Raw genomic sequence first — 17,122 nt, 5'->3', positions numbered from 1 at the left:
TAAACGTTGTATAGTCAACTAAATGTTAAATTGTTTAATATTGCGGATTTGTTTGAAAGTGAAAATATAGTTTTGACGAAATCATTGACATGAGGTGTTCGTAATACTAATAGTGTAATTATTTATTACACTATTTATTTATACACATTATTTATTCGTCTTTATTATGTGTATTATTATTTCACAACGTATCAGCCAGTGAATTCTGCAGCCGTCCTCAGGTGTTATATCATTAGACAGCTTAGCGGTTAGAGTGCCTGTATTCGAGATCATGGGTTCGAATCCTGGTAATTCTACAAAAAAAAAAAAGTTTCTGTTGTCATATTAGGCTGTCTCCTAATATCGGGTTCAAATCCTGGTAATTCTACAAAGAAAACGATCTGGTTTTATGCTAGGAGACAGCCTAGTGGTTAGAGTGCTCGTATGCGAGATCACGGGTTCGAATGCTGGTAATTCCACAAAAATCATTCTTGTTGTGATGCACACAAAAGATGGCTGATAAAACAGCTGACCACGACTGATGAAAAGGTTGTGAAAATAATAATACATATAACAAAGACCGGAATAATATCCAAATAATAATTATATCATTAGTAAACTGAAAGTAGTAGCTCTCTTCCAACATTAAAATCTCACTTCAAAGTATAAACAACGGATTTTCAATATGCGACTGATACCTTACTTATTGTCGAAAACATATTAGGGTTTATTTTATAATGGTGAAAATTACTTCTTGTAAATATTTTCTGTGTATGAAAGATCTCTTTCAGCTTTACAAAAAATTCTATAAAAACAAAATATAAACATTTTTATCTCCCGTATTCTTCCTTCTTATGTTACTGACAAAATGGTATCATTTTTCAACACTGTTCTCTTGTGTTAGAAAATAATTTACTAAATGTTATTACGTTCAAATGGTAGATAAGATATAAATATTCATTCATTAGATATCATGTAAAGACATCGCATTTTAGGATAAACATGGACAGTAAACTTAAAATGCCTTAACATTTTTGCCCGTGCACGATCTGTTATTGACGTGTTCATTTACGTCAGCTGCACACCAGACTGCACATTTTCGCGAGCTCTTCAAGATATTCGTGTTTGTGTCAGTTTCGAGTATTACGCGAAGGCACTAATTGTGATCTGCTAATGTAACACATTCAATTTTACCATATATTATTACACAAAAGGCTATTTTATGCACAAATTAACAAGAAAATAAGAATAAGAAATAATGAATAGCTCTCAGCTGGATTTTATTAATATTCTTATATTAAATAAGCCAATGTATCAATATTGTTTGTCTCTACCGATCTGTTACGGACTGAACCTAACACCTGGATTGTCAAACATCTTGTCACTACGTGTTAAACACATGTTGCTCCAACAGAAGAATAGATTTGTTGTTGTCCAGTACATGCAGCTGAGGATGTTAGGAACGTCCAAACGTTGCATCGAATGAGGTGGCAAATAACGTAGGCTAAAAGCGCAAAATATTATCAAATACACAAGACACAGCGAAGAGCTTTCACAGCTATTCTTGATGGGGGTTTCCTGTCAAAATAAACCATTTGTTTTGTTCAGCCTAAAGCTGCACAATTGGTTATCTGCCTCCTGTTCACAGTGGGGAATGAAACCCTAAATTATAGCTTTATACATCCGTAAACTTAAATTTGACCCGATGGGTAACTTAAAAGATTTTTGTACACCACTCTGTTAAAAAAACACACTAAAAAACATGGAAAATATTAAATGCGTTTGTGTACTTAATTAACGATTTCATTTATTGACCATTTTATAACTAATTTTGATCATTTATATTTTCCATTAAAAATTAAAAGCATTCATTTTCGATTACTTAAGGCGGCTGTCAGAACTTGTGATTTTGTAGTGAGATATATGAACGATAAATGAACAAGTCTAATCCACGTCATTCTAGAGCGATTTTAAATAAATCTCCCGATTTGCGAACAATGCGACCGTTATCTAAGAATTATCCAAATAACGAAACCTGAGGGTTAAAATGGTAATTGAACAATTCCACCGAATTTCACGAATATTCTTATCCTAAATAGGTCGATGGTAGAACAGAAATTGAACAATCCCACGGGAATGCTTTGAAGTGCCCTTTGTGTATTGCTACTGGTGTTTTGTTATTCTTCTAGTCACTAAATGACTTACCCAATCAGCAGACAACCACGGTTTGCGTTGCTTGACCACTAATGAACACAACACACATATTCGCCAACATCTTGTTGAAAGCATAGTTCTAAATAAGGCTTACAGTAACGAAGTACTGGGCAGCTTAAGTGAACTACATCTCTGTGAATGACCAAGCCGCTACTTGTAACTGTAAAATAAGATAAAATTCTTGTGTTGATAAAGCATAGATCTTGAATAGAGAAAGAAATCGAGGGAAACTGTTATTAAACGTATTCATGGCCATTATTTTTTGATAGGCTAGATCAATTAAATAATTTTTATATTATAAACCAAATAGAAATATTAATGCAAAAAGTAGCGTCTAAAATGGCGTCCAAAAAACGAAAGAAATTTTCAAACTTTTTATCAATTGTCATCTTGATTCTTAAATTTACTGATACAGAGATGAGAGAAAAAGTGCCCCCACTAGCCCCGGTAAGTGGTATCTGAAAAACAATATAGACATGATGAATAGCGTGAAATATGAAGGAAGTCATTACACAAGAAGTTGTTGTTGTTTTTTTAACTACGTTTATTCTAAGCCTATTGAGGAGTTTCTGAAACGCTTACTATTTGTGTCAACCACCCAGGCATTAAACGTCGTTCACTAATTATGGAAGAGAAACTTGTAGACATCAGTTCCTTTATTCAGTGTAAAAATGAAACATGTAAAACGTCTTGACCAAAACAAAACAAAGTTACATAATAATAATAAATAAATTGCTAGTATGAACTCTGTTACATGTACATTCTCATGAATTTGATATAAAATAAGAGTGTAAATTTTTTAGAGTTTGTGAAATATGTTCGAAAACAAATTGCAGCCATTATGTACTGAGGTTCTTGTTACATTGGCTTTGTTAGGCTTAATAAAGCAAATTTAGTGTGCTATGACCATTCTGTAAGTAGGGTTAAAATTAGTTGATTTTCAATGTTTTTTTTGTTTTGTTTTTGGGTTAAGAACAGAGTCATGCAATGGACTATCGAAACCCGGTTTTTAGCGTTGCAAGTCAGTAGACATGCTGCTGTGTCACTGGGAGGCGCAGGTTTTCAAAACCAGAATCGAAAGTTTTCTGTGTCTAATTCACAGCACTCAAAAAGTAATTTTTGTTTAAAGTTTCTTACTTTCAAAAGCAATTAACGTGAGAGATTTGTTATGCGTAGTGTTTCAGATATGTGTATTGTACTTATTTATCGTAAGCAATCTATAATTATACAAGTATATAAACGTTAAATTAGTAACATTGAAACATTAGTTATTCATCGGTAAAACTTTATAAATAAAAACTACTTGTGGTGAGTTTGTTTGTTTGTTTTCGAATTTCGCGCAAAGCTAAACATGAACTATCTGCACTAGCCGTCCCTAATTTACTAGTATGGGCTAGAGGGAAGGCAGCTAATCATCACCACCCACCGCTAATTCTTGGGCTACTCTTTCACCCTCGTAGTGAGCAAAATACAAGTAAGCACAATATACATAAACTACAGTTCTTCTTTACGAGAAGCCTTGCCTTGTCTAGTGGCCCAGCATAGCCAAGCGTGTTAAGGCGTGCGACTCATAATCTGAGGGTCGCGGGTTCGCATCCCTGTCGCGCCAAACATGCTCGCCCTATCAGCCGTGGGGGCGTTATTATGTGACGGTCAATCCCACTATTCGTTGGTAAAAAGAGTAGCCCAAGAGTTGGCGGTGGGTGGTGATGACTAGCTGATTTCCCTCTAGTCTTACAGTGCAAAATTAGGGGACGGCTAGCACAGATAGCCCTCGAGTAGCTTTGTGCGAAATTCAAAAACAAACAAATTCCCTTGTCTAGGATTATCACTAACGAGCATTGAAATTCCGGTCTCACTGAGTGACTATGGAGAATTCCGGTCTCACTGAGTGACTATGGAGAATCCAAAAATAAACTTGACATTATTTCCTTCTTTTCCAAAAATATAGTTTCGAATACCAATAAATAAACACCGTCACCACTTCGACCAATAATAAAACGTTTAATTCAAAAGGTTATTTCATTTTGGAATGTGAATAAAATTATGTGAATAATGGTTGACAAAAACTCCCTTTCCATAAATTGCATTAAACATCATCACTGGAAGATACACTCGTGAAGTTTAATAGATACTGATAGAAGCTGCTCAAATCTCCTTACTAGAATGCTTATTACACCCTATTACCATAGAGATGTTTTTACTATCGCAGCGTGGTTATGGTTTTAATCAGGAATAATATCAAAATATCGTTTTTATTAAGTTAAGTATCTGGATATGGTTTTAGTGTTCTAACCATTAGTGCGTGGCCTAGTGGTTAGTATGTCCGCACTGTAAATCTGAGGCTTCATGTCTCGCATCCTGTTACTGAAAAATCGCACTTCTAACTTCGGGCCGTGGGTTCGATAACAAAATATTCTTCGCACTTGGGTACGTTATAAAAATGTTAGTCAATCGTTTAGCGTGGATGATTGGTAGTTGGGTATTGCTGATTGACTGTCTTCCTTCTGTCAGTGACTCAAGTTCAGGGTTTGTTTGGAATATCGCGCAAAGTTACACGAGAGCTATCTGTGCAAGCCGTTCCTAGCTTAGCAGTATAAGACTAGAGGGAAGGCAGCTAGTCATCACCACGCACCGCCAACTCTTGGGCTACTCTTTTACCAACGAATAGTGGGATTGACCGAACGTTATAACGTCCCCACGGCTGAAAGGGCGAGCATGTTTGGTGTGATGGGGATTCGAGCCTCGAATTACGAGTCGAGTGCCTTAGCCACCTGGCCATGCTAGGCCTCATATATATTATTTTAAACTATGATAAACTTCGTTTAACCTAATCATTTACATTTCATTAAATGCATTAGAATGTGTTGAGGTTTTAAACAAAACAATATGTTTTCGACGTTGGATGTCATTTTGCTTATTGGAATTCCACTTTTTGTATTTGTAATGTTATAAGAAAGTCAATGAATGAGAATGGCTCTTTTGTCTATTTGATTAAACTATATATTAAAATAAGTTCAGTAGCTTGGTTACTTTGTTCTAGCGTGTAAAGTAAATGACTATCTATACGAGTTGACTTAATTCTTATAAGCAGCATATTTTCTGTTTGTTTCTCGCCACACAGAAGGCTATCTACGTTCTGTTCACCATGAATATCGAATCTCGGTTTTTGGTGTTGTTAGTCCGCAGACATACGGCTATGTCACTGGGAGGCACGTTCTGGTGGAGAAACATGTATACAGTATGAATTAGTAGCCATATTCATTAGCTAGTTCTAACTAGGAACATGTTAGGATCCAGATCACAACCAACAAGTAGCAATTTAGAGACATCATAATTTAAGAATATGGGTTTAGTACAAGCAAGTGTCTTCAATATTTTTTCCACTTCTTTGAAGAGACAATTTAATTTACTAAATTACTAGTATACATAATTAAAGTCAAATAAAGCTCATTGGACAAGAACTTGAGAGACTTTCATTGTATGATTTATGCTGTCACCTGATTATCCCTTAGTGACACAGCTCTAAGTCTGAAGGCTTATAACGCTAAAAGCGGGTTTAGAAACCCGCAGTGGGCACATAGACTACAGATAGCTTTGTGCTTAACTACAAACAAGTCATGTAGTTGTTTAAGCTTGCTTATACTGATTTAGTATAAGTTATTGCAATAGTGGCAATCTTAAAAGAAATCTTCTTTATAATTAGAAGCCAAATAAAACAAAGGAAACGCGTAGAAGACCTATTTCTGCAGTACTTATTGAATGCACAGTAAGGCACTTCAGGTGTTTACAGGTTGTTGTTGTTTTTTTTCAGGTGGAAAGTGTCTCTTGAAAAAACCAAAAACAAACACGAAAGTGCGAGTTCTGAAAGATAGACAAGGTGACAGAACTCTACCTGTGTTGTATCTGTATATATAGAAATGTTCTATTTATAAATCGATTGTAAAAATACTTCTAAAATATGAGAAGGTAAGATTACATTTTATCAACAAAATGTGACATTTGTGTTGGTAAATGCACGAGGAAATATTTAATAGACACATGTATGATGATTATTTGTTCACAGTTTTGTTTCTTTCGCAAGGTCATGTGTTGGAATGACGAAATTTGATCCTGTCTGTCGTATCCCAGCTAGCCTGAAGAGCTGTAGTATTGGGTGAAGAACCTCGTTGATACCACTGTACAACAATTTTTTTGAAAAGTTTTGCTCCCTGAAAAGTTTTGCTGATTGTGATAGGTACCTGGTGGGTATCTACAAATATAGTTTTGGTTTTGCTTCATCACGTAGGAACTCTGAGAAATAGACAGTTAACTGTTTACCGGCAATAACGTATTTAATTGCGTTTATGTTTCTAATAGGCTTTTAAGATCAACATTATTAAAAGTGTTTTGCTCCTGATCTTCGTTTGTATTCAATGTCCGGTGCATCACGTTGCAGTATCCAACAGTAGTCAGTAAGCATTGACGGATTCCAGTTGCCCTAATATCATTTTTCCAATGTCCTGGTGAAACTGAAGATTTCGATGAAACGGTACGTGATGGGCAAATCTGAATGTGATTTTCGTGATAAGCAGCCACAAATCTATAAGGAACACCCAACAATATTCAAGAAGCAAAAACTTTGTTGTGCAGTGTAATGGATATGCAGACATAATGTGGTTGACGTGTTATAACATATATTTTTTCCTTTCATTTATACGTTTTTATAATTAATATTGTATTTTTCTCAAGTTGAGACTGCGGTTGCTGGAACCATTCCTGGAACAAGTAGACTAGCTTGCTGGTTCAACGGTTCATCGAAATAATAGTAAAGTTAATTCGAATCAGACAGTAATACAGAATATATATATATATAATTGGCGTAACAGATAAATAATTTATTGCGTTATCAATCCTTTCTCTAAACGTCATAATTATAACAATATGAATAAAACTCGTAATAATTACAATTCATTCAATCTGATTCATACGGCAATGTCATTGCTCCTAATGACTGATGGTATAAATGACGTCCTGATGTATGTGTACTATGTCTTTCCGATCCCGGTCGGCTCGATGATCCTTGCCATTGGACGAAAGGCATCAACGACACTGGATATGGCAGATATAGTAAGTGTGACATATTATAACATATCCTTCTTTGCTTTCATAAATAAAGTCTTAACATATTGATTCGCTGCGAAAACAAGGTAGATACTGTATTTATATTTTCGCATCACGATATTGAACTTTACCCAAATCTGACACTTGTTTGATTGGAATTAAATTACGAAGTTCGCTCGTATTTTTGTTATATCTCGAAAATACCGAACACCTTCACAGGTGTTGATAATTGTAGTTAACTAAACTGTCTTCAATTCCGTCTAGGCCCGGCATAGCCAGATGGTTAAGGTACTCGACTCGTAATCTGAGGGCCGCCGGTTCGAATTCCCGTCACACCAAACATGCTCGCCCTTTCAGCCGTGGGGGCATTATAAAGTGACGGACAATCCCACAATTCGTTGGTAAAAGAGTAACCCAAGAGTTGGAGGTGGGTGGTGATGACTAGCCGCTTTCCCTCTAGTCTTACACTAAATTATGGACGGCTAGCGCAGATAGCCCTCAAATAGTTTTACGCGAAATTCAAAACAAACAGACTCGCAATTTTAGAGCGGAGGGTTCGAATTTCCCTCAATACTTGCTCAGCTATGTGGACATTATTCATTGCTAAAAGAGTAACCCTATATGGGCATTATTCATTGTTAGAACAGTAACCCAGGAGATGGAGGTGGATGGTTTTAAAAGCTCCTTTCTATCACTGCAGTGGCCCGACATGGCCAGGTGATTAAAGCGCTCGACTCGTAGTCTGAGGATCATGGGTTCGAATCCCGTCACACCAAACACGCTCACCCTTTCAGTCGTGAGGGCGTTATAATATTATCACCAATCCCACTATTCGTTGGTAAAAGAGTAGCCCAAGAGTTGGCGGTGGGTGGTGATGACTAGCTGCCTTTCCTCTAGTCTTACACTGCTAAACTAGGAATGGCTAGCGCAGATAGCCCTCGTGTAGCTTTGTGCGAAATTCGAAACAAACCAAACCAATCAATTCCGTCTTGTTTACTTATCGAAGACTAAAGAAATAAGCAAAAACAACAAGGAATATTTAGTTACAATACAGAAAATATTCACATGAAAAACATATCACCTTGTTACAAGTGTTGTTTTAACATTTGTCTGGTGAAAACATGTAGTTTGTTCCACCATCAATAAGTTTTTTCTTTATGCTTTGTTCGTCTACCAATTATTCCATAAATTGCTTCTGTACTGTTAACCTTAATTCTTGAATATCTTTCTGTGTCAGCTTGTATTACTGAAAAGCTTGAATTGCATGCAAACTGTTTACCATATGCTTTTTCTTATCATTAATGTTGTTAAGTACGGTTTTCATGGCCGTCATTCAAGAATCATCTAACACAAGAAGGAAATCCCATTTCCGTAGTTATTCATACACATCTCAAGGCCAATTGAATATGCGTTTCCTTTTACCATCCCCCCAATGTTCGATTTTAGCCTACCTATAACCCCCTATCCTTCTCTATCTCAGTACCCTAGCGAGTCATGTTTGTTCACAAACACTGTTCTGAGAATTCAGCAACTACTAGTGGCCCACTTTCTGATATTATTTTAGAAACTGTCACCTAGCAACTCTATGTTTACTTAAATCGATAGCATGTAGCTTTGCGCATGCGTGCCGCCATTGAATAATCTTGTGAGAAATTTATAGTTAGGGTTGAGGCACCTGGAAACCGGAGAACGTGAATCAATAGCGACTTCTTTTAATTTCAGTGTTTCTGAAGTCATTGAGGAAAATAGATTATTAAGCGAAGTTTATAGAAACAGATTTACTTAACTAAACTAAAAAAAACAACAACAACAACAAACACACAAAAACTGTATAATATTTTCCATCGAAACAGTATAATTATTGTATATAAAGTTTACAAATATTGGTGAATATCGCTTTTCATTAGTTACTAGTCACATTTTACTACATTAGTTAAAAAGACGTACGAGTGCATGATACGACGTATTTGCAAACAAAACTAACTGTATTTGTTTATTTTCAAATTACTCGGGTTTTGAAAGCTTGCTTTCGTAATATTTACTTTTAATCAGTTCTTAGTCTTTATTCTATCAGTAATGATGGAAGTTGTTCGGATTTTGTGTGTAAACAACCCTGAGTGTACGACTCTGCAAGAACCGATTGTTTGTTTTGGACATTAACGAGGCAACAATCGTAGATTAGCAAGCACGTAGATAGGACAGTCATCACAGATTTAATAAGCACGTAGATAAGACGATCATCACAGATTTAATAAGCACGTAGATAGGACAGTCATCATCACAGATTTAATAAGCACGTAGATAGAACAGTCATCACAGATTTAATAAGCACGTAGATAAGATGATCATCACAGACTTAATAATCACGTAGATAGGACAGTCATCACAGATTTAATAAGCACGTAGATAGGACAGTCATCACAGATTTAATAAGCACGTAGATGGGACGATCACCACAGGATTGTAAGAATGTACACGAGATAATAGTCGCATATTAGCGTAAGGTTCTACGACACTATTTGCATATGTATGAACTTGTAAGTTTATCTACTGGGATGCACAAAATTAACTTACTGTGGTGAGACTGCCTATCACCGTACTTGTTAAAAATTGTATATTATTTCCAGAACTTTTGATTTAAAGTAACAAAAGTTCGTCACGTAGTTTCGAAGGAAATAATAATAATAGACTTTAAAAGTCGTGGAGAAAACCTCATTGTGCAAAACTTTAGTATTATTCTTCGATATTTCAAATGTGGGCTGTAAATAATAAGGTACTTGTATACATTTACCATAATTTTGTCTCTTCAACATCGCATGATCTGTGTTTATACCCGTTGAAAACGTTTGCATTGTTTAACGATAATAAAAAAACCTCGTAAAATCTTTGTGTTTTCCTTATAGTAAAACCACATCCAGCTATCTGCTGAGTCACCGAGAAGGATCGAACCCCTGATTTTAGCGTTGTATTGTTTGTTTGTTTTTTAATTTCGCGCAAAGCTACACGAGGGCTATCTGCGCTAGCCATCCCTAATTTAGTAGTGTAAGACTAGAGGGAAGGCAGCTAGTCATTACCATCCATCGCCAACTCTTGGGCTACTCTTTTACCAACGAATAGTGGGATTGACCGTCACATAATAACGCCCCCACGGTTGAAAGGGTGAGCATGCTTGATGCGACGGGGATTCGAACCCGCGAACCTCGGATTACAAGACGAGTGCCCTAACCTCCTGGCCATGCTGGGCCTCAGTGTTATATATCCGTAGACTTACCACTGTACCAGCTGGGGACCATAAAATGTTAAAGCGACTCTAATAATAATAAAAAAAACTGTATTGCTTGATTGTATTCATTATATTCAAATGAGATCTGATCATGATTATTCAATATTTTGAAAAAATTAATGTATTAAAATCACACTTCTTGTAAAAACACTACAGAATATAAAATTTTGGGAATTATTTATTACATGCTCGAGTTCTAAAAATAGCTAAACAAATTCATCGTTTAGAACGTTATGTGATACTATATTCTTAGAAAACAATCGTGACGCATGTTGTTCGATAGACGTATGGACGATATCTGATAAAACCATCCTCTTGTTTCTGGGGTAAATATTGGAACTGGTTACTAGGGAGATGTGTTTAGAAAGACCGAACAAAAACATGTTATTCATAACTAATTTCCGAGGAAGTTTTCACATTTAGCACATGTATTGGTAAGGAAAAAAGAACAGAATTAGTTATTAAAGCTTTATTAAAGCTCTCCCCCTATCCGGTAGCTTAGCAGTAAGTCTGAGGGCTTATAACGTATTTTATGGTTCTAAATCATGAAATATATTTTCAATTAAGAGAAAAGAAATAGAAAATACCTTGCTTAAACCGTATAATCTAATATTAATTAAAAAGGAATTTATATAACTAGAAAAAGTATTTCGAGGAGGTCGCTATTATCATACATAGTTTGTTATTGAGGCGCAAAGCTACAGGATGGGCTATTAATGCTCTGCCAGTGCGGGTATAGATATTTTAATTTTAACGTTATAAGCCCTTGCTGCTGAGCCAATGAGGGGCCTTTATTATTAAATGTATAACTTAGCGGATGAAAAATAGTTTTTTTAAGGTTGTTTTGAGCTACACAATGGGCTACCCGTGTTCCGTTAACCGTAAGGACTCGAACCCAGAATTTTAGCAGAGAAAGTCTACAAACTTACCACTGTTCCTACTCAAATAAGACTACAACTCAACTCTAGTAGTTATTTGTAAGCATCATAGAGTAATAAGTTAAACGCATCAGTTATTTTTTTTTCTCGACTTATCCGTACATATATAAAGCACTATTGGGATTTGTGATACCGAAACTCGTTGACCACGAGCTTCTATTAATAATTGAATATTCTACTGATGTACGAAAAGCGAGTTTTTGTTTAGGTCCTGAGTTAATTAAATACGCAGGTATTTCAATATTAATAACTACTATTTGATGCCGGGTTCGAATCCCGGTCGCACGAAACATGCTCGCCATTTCAGCCGTGGGGGTGTTATAATGTGATGGTCAATCCCACTATTCGTTGGTAAAAGAGTAGCCCAAGAGTTGGCGGTGGGTGGTGATGACTAGCTGCCTTCCCTCTAGTCTTACACTGCTAAATTAGGGACGGCTGGTGCAGATAGCCCTCGAGTAGCTTTGCGCGAAATTCAAACAAACAAACAAACAAACTATTTGATGTTTAGTGTCTGCATCTACGTGATGTTTCTTTTTTTCAGTTTTAAAGCCAGTATATTTACAGGTAAAATAGTTGTCTTCTTTTGCACATCTACAAGTACTACAAAACTTTATAAAATGTTTGATTAGCTGTATTTCTTTTCATTAATTCATTGATCTTTATGCGAGGAATGTTCATTCAAGAAAGGTGAAAGTAAACTTCGAGACACGTCTTACATAAAGCGTCCAAGTTATTATTTAACTACACTTCCGTTGCCGAGCGTTCTCAACAAGGCATGTCGAATATTTAATAAGTGCGCAAAACAAGTGAGTAATATTCAAGAACGTGAAGAACTCGATGGGTCTTTCATTGGTACTGCTTCAACTAATCCTGCTTATACATAAACAAAGGCCATCTGTTTAAGTGACTCGTGAAAAGCGCAAACGCCAACATATCGTGAAATTTAATACAAACACGTATTCGGCTTTATTTGATAAGGCTTAAGTGTTCGAAGAATATTGTGGACTACTATGTAAAAGATATGACTGTTTCGTAAGCTTGGTTTGTTTTGAATTTCGCGCAAAGCTACACGAAGACTATCTGCGCCAACTGTCCCTAATTTTGCTTGCGTGAGACTAAAGGGAAGGCACATAGTCTTCACCACCAACTACCAACTCTTAGGCTACTTTTTTACCAACGAATTGTGAGATTGACCATCACATTATAACGTCCCCACGGCTGAAAGGGCGAGCATGTTTGGTGTGACGGGGATTCGAGAACCCGTGGCCCTCGAATTACGAGTCGAGTGCCTTAACAACCTGGCCATGCTGGACGTTTAGTAAGTAACGGGTGTACACTGGTTATTAATCCACTAAGAGGAATTTGTGATAAAAAGATTAACCTGAAACTTAACACAGACGTATAATATAAACGCAAGTGACAACAGTGTGGAGCATGTTCAAAATGTGAAAGTCCTAGAGCAAAACAAAAAAAAAAACTATTGTTTCAGCGCTTTTGTAGCCTGTAACTGAGGCATAATTTGGACAAAAAGTTCCAGCATTTGCATGTAAATAGATAACTACATTAAGATATATGAGGTTTTCAAATTCGAGTAACAAATTCTCAATATCGTATACGTAAGTCTGCTACCCAATATGTCTTTAAAATTACACGTGTAATACATGGTGAAACAATGAAACCCAAGTATAACTACAACAGCACATTACAAGGTGTGTTAAGGCACAACTTTTATTCATGCGCATTCTTTACGTTGTTTTCAATGGGTGAGGTCTGAAGTGGCATGTTGATAAGTAAACAGAACTGCAGATCGAAGAATGCAAGGCTCGAGAGACGATCCTGATAAACATGCTTTATATTACAAACTGCAAGTGTGTTATAAAAGTAACAGCCTATCCTGTTAATCGGTTCAAAGTACTTTTGGTGGCGGATACTGCTGACTAGCTTCCTTTCTCTGGACAAAAGCTCAGAAGTATGGATGACTGACTGTATCTAAGTCTTAGATGTCCTTGACCTGGCAATTTAAGTTACGTGCGCCTACAGACATTAAAAACTTCCAACTTTCTAAACGAATAATACTGTCGAATGCTGTTGAATACTTCTAGATCTTTGATTGGCAACTGTCATAATAGATGAAGATGAGGATGATTTGATAACTGGACAGTACCACATCTTTTGAAAGCGTTGTTATAAATATCTTCCATTCTCTGCACTCAGGATGTGATTAGGGGAATCAAATGACATGTTGTTGAACCAAACATTTTTCAAGAAGATCATGTTTGCATGTATTCCTCATGTTTAACTTATTCAGCTGGAACTACTGGAGCGAAGTCAAATAAGATCAAATGCTAATTTATTAACCCTCAAATAACCGACTGTTCATTACCAGTGGTCTCTGCATGTTGTACAAAGTGGGTTATTTTATGTTTTCGCCTGTTATAACACTTAATGTAAAGAACTTATCCAAAACAATTGCGTGTAATATAGAGGAAATACCAGTGGTAATTAATGGAATTAATTTCAATACTGATGTTATATTTGTTTTATTTTTATTTGCAACTCTCGTGTTATTACGTACCATATGATTATGAAACTCACGCATCCATAAATAATATAGAATTATGTTTAAACGCCGATGGGATCCCCATAACTAATCCCAGGGTTTTACCATCGAATCAGGTAAAATATTAACTGTAAAGTAAAAGAAAAAATGTCTTTCTATTAAAAAAAAAGAACGTAATATTCATCAATGTAGAACCATTGAAATCAGTGGCGTAGCTAGGGTTTTCAGCGCCCCCTCGTGACAAAATGTAAGCCATAATTCCTAGTTATTTAACATCAGATGTAACCCCTTCCTAGCTACGCCACTGATTAAAATTAATAACGGCATGCAGTTTCAGACCATAAAAGCAGTTGAACGAAGTACTAGACTAACCAATTACACGGCGTTATATATCACCTCATGATCCCGGCGAGGACAGATGGTTACAGTTCTTCACTCGCAATCTGAGGATCGCAGGTTCGAATCCCGGTCTCATCAAACATGCTCGTCCTTTCAGCTGTGAAAGCGTTATAACATGATGGTCAATTCCACTATTCATTGATAATAGGGTAGCTCAAGAGTTGGCCATGGGTGGTGATGATTAGCTCCCTCTAGTCTGTCATTGTTAAATTAGGGACAAAATTCAATAATAAATAAACGGCTAAGAATTTTGGACGATTATTTCCATTCTGTACTATTTCTAAAGAAAAATAAAGTATCAGTTACCAAAGATTTAATACAGTTCACATACATATATACATACATACAAGTTCAAAGATATGATACATGGATTGCTCTTTAGTTAAGACAAGTAAGGTATAATAATAATATTTAAATAATATGTAGCGTTAATTATATTACTTCATTCTTCTGAACTTTTCAACAGACACGTTATACGAGATAAATAAAGTATTTCCTATAACACTGACACTGCAAATTTTAGCGAGAACGAAAGGTGAGGACCAGTTTATTCTTAGACCTATTTCTAGTCCCTGAGTTAGGTGAGTTTTGGAGAATTTCGCTGCTTGCTGAAATCTGGCAAAGGATTCTTTTCTTTATATCAAAATCTTTGAAACTTTTTTTCATTAAAACTTTTTTTTTCTAAAGTTTTGAGGTAAAACTATTCTTCTTTCCAATACATGTACAACATGTTATCAGCAGCATTTCACGTGGTTTCTAGGAGGTCTTTAACAAGGAAATGTTAACTCAGTGGTAATGAAAAGTATAAGTCTTGGGCTACTCTTTTACCAGAGAAAAGTGGGATTGACCGTAACTTTATAACGCTCTCACGGCTGAAAAGGAGACCATGTGTGGTACGACCGGCAATCGAACCCCCGACCCTTGGATTACGAGCGGAGTGATTTAACCACCTGGCCCTGCTGGGCTATTCAGTTGATATCTAGTTTCAGATTACTTGAAGTGACGAATATAGAGATTTATCATTCATTTGTCTTTATGGGAAGTCACATCAGTTGGAATCAGATGACGCATAATAAGTAAAATCGAAGTTGACTGTGAGAGATCCATATCTATAATAAACATGGGAAAATTTTGATAATCAGTTAATAACTAATGTTTTTGGCTATCACTCACTCTTCAAAGTAATCTTAAAACTTAGACCGTAGCACAGTATTGGAAAATTACCAAAAACAAGTCATTGCATGAGTCTATTAGTTTATTTAAAAAACTGTACGTTTGAAATACATTAGCTAGAATTGCCGTAATTGAAAAGTGAAGTCAAGTGAAGGACATTTTTAAAGAGATCTCTTAATAAAAGTACTAAAAAGGAGTGAGTGTCAGTGTTTTATTTATTGCAGAGAATATAAACATCTCGACAGTTTTTCGAATCAAAATACCACCAGCAGGCGCTGATAACGAAACTTTTGGTGCAACAGACAGATAAAATTTGTAAAATGGAAACATAAATAAAACAAAGAAAACACGCTCCGTCACGTCCTGGCATGGCCAAGTGAGTTAAGGTGTTCGACTCGTAATCTGAAGGTCGCGGGTTCGAATCCCCGTCGCACCAAACATGCTCGCCCTTTCAGTCGTGGAAGCGTTATAAAGCTGCCTTCCCTCTAGTCTTAAACTGCTAAATTATGGACGGCTAGCGCAGATAGCCCTTAGTCCCACTATTCGTTGGTAAAAGAGTAGCCCAAGAGTTGGCGGTGGGTGGTGAAGACTAGCTACCTTCCCCCTAGTCTTACACCCCTAAATTAGGGACGGCTGGTGCAGATAGCTCTTGTGTAGCTTTGCGTGAAATTCAAAACAAATAAACAAACGATCCGTCGCATACCGCTGAAGACCTTGACAGTAATGTGTACAACGCATAGAGAGGTTTCAGTAATATCCGTGGAAAAGGCTACGTAATAACTCTACTGAGAAAATTGATTACACATCTAAACAACTTTGTTTGTATACGGAACTTCAAATTCAATGAAATGAAGAAAATACGAACATTTAGTGAGCACGTGTCTCTTCGCTATTATTCGGTTTCTTATTTTGCGGTTATATATGAGGTCTTTATAGCACTTAGGATGTGTTTTAATTTGATATCTTGATTCGTGCAGGTTTGAAAACGTGCTTGACGCCCAGCAAAAATCGCCGTGTTACGTAAAAAAGAGAGAAGAGTTGAGTGGGCGGGGTCTACAGGACCACACACAAACAAAGATCTTGATTAATCAATCACCACACAGATTCACATCGTAGTATACATCAGTGTATCAGTTTCAAGAATGCTGAGCTTCGCACGTGTTGTTTAAGAATGCTGAGGCTAAGATGTGCAACTTAAGAATGCTGATCTTCGAATGTACTGTTTAAGAATGCTGAGCTTCAAATGTACTGTTTAAGAATGTCGATCTTCAAATGTACTGTTTAAGAATGCTGAGCTTCACATGTACTGTTTTAAAATGTTGAACTTCACACGTACTGTTTAAGAATGCCGAGTTTCACACGTGTTTTACTATCTTCTTCTCTGCATATTAGATATTAGAATTCGATCGAAACTTTTACCAATGTGCAATACACTTCTTGCTCTTTCACAATCAAGTGTAACAAGAAGCTACA

At 36.3% G+C, this 17,122-nt stretch overlaps 1 long non-coding RNA gene across 2 annotated transcripts in view; it reads right to left on the bottom strand.

Annotated features, from left to right (window-relative positions):
- LOC143226370 (uncharacterized) overlaps positions 1-17,122 on the bottom strand; it is a 180,903-nt gene that overhangs the window by 44,464 nt on the left and 119,317 nt on the right. Inside the window, exon 3 of one of the 2 annotated variants that reach the window (XR_013014573.1) lies at positions 14,318-14,672. The exons of the other annotated variant lie outside the window; for it this stretch is intronic. This is a non-coding gene — a long non-coding RNA (uncharacterized LOC143226370). Of the gene's footprint in view, positions 1-14,317; positions 14,673-17,122 lie in introns of those variants that run through there. 2 annotated transcript variants of the gene reach the window in all.

The sequence above is a fragment of the Tachypleus tridentatus genome, chromosome 9 (genome assembly GCF_004210375.1).
Source record: "Tachypleus tridentatus isolate NWPU-2018 chromosome 9, ASM421037v1, whole genome shotgun sequence".
In the NCBI taxonomy this organism is placed as follows: Eukaryota; Metazoa; Arthropoda; class Merostomata; order Xiphosura; family Limulidae; genus Tachypleus; species Tachypleus tridentatus.
The sequence above is the reverse complement of the archived record's forward strand: the minus strand, read 5'-3'. Positions and strand labels throughout refer to the sequence as shown.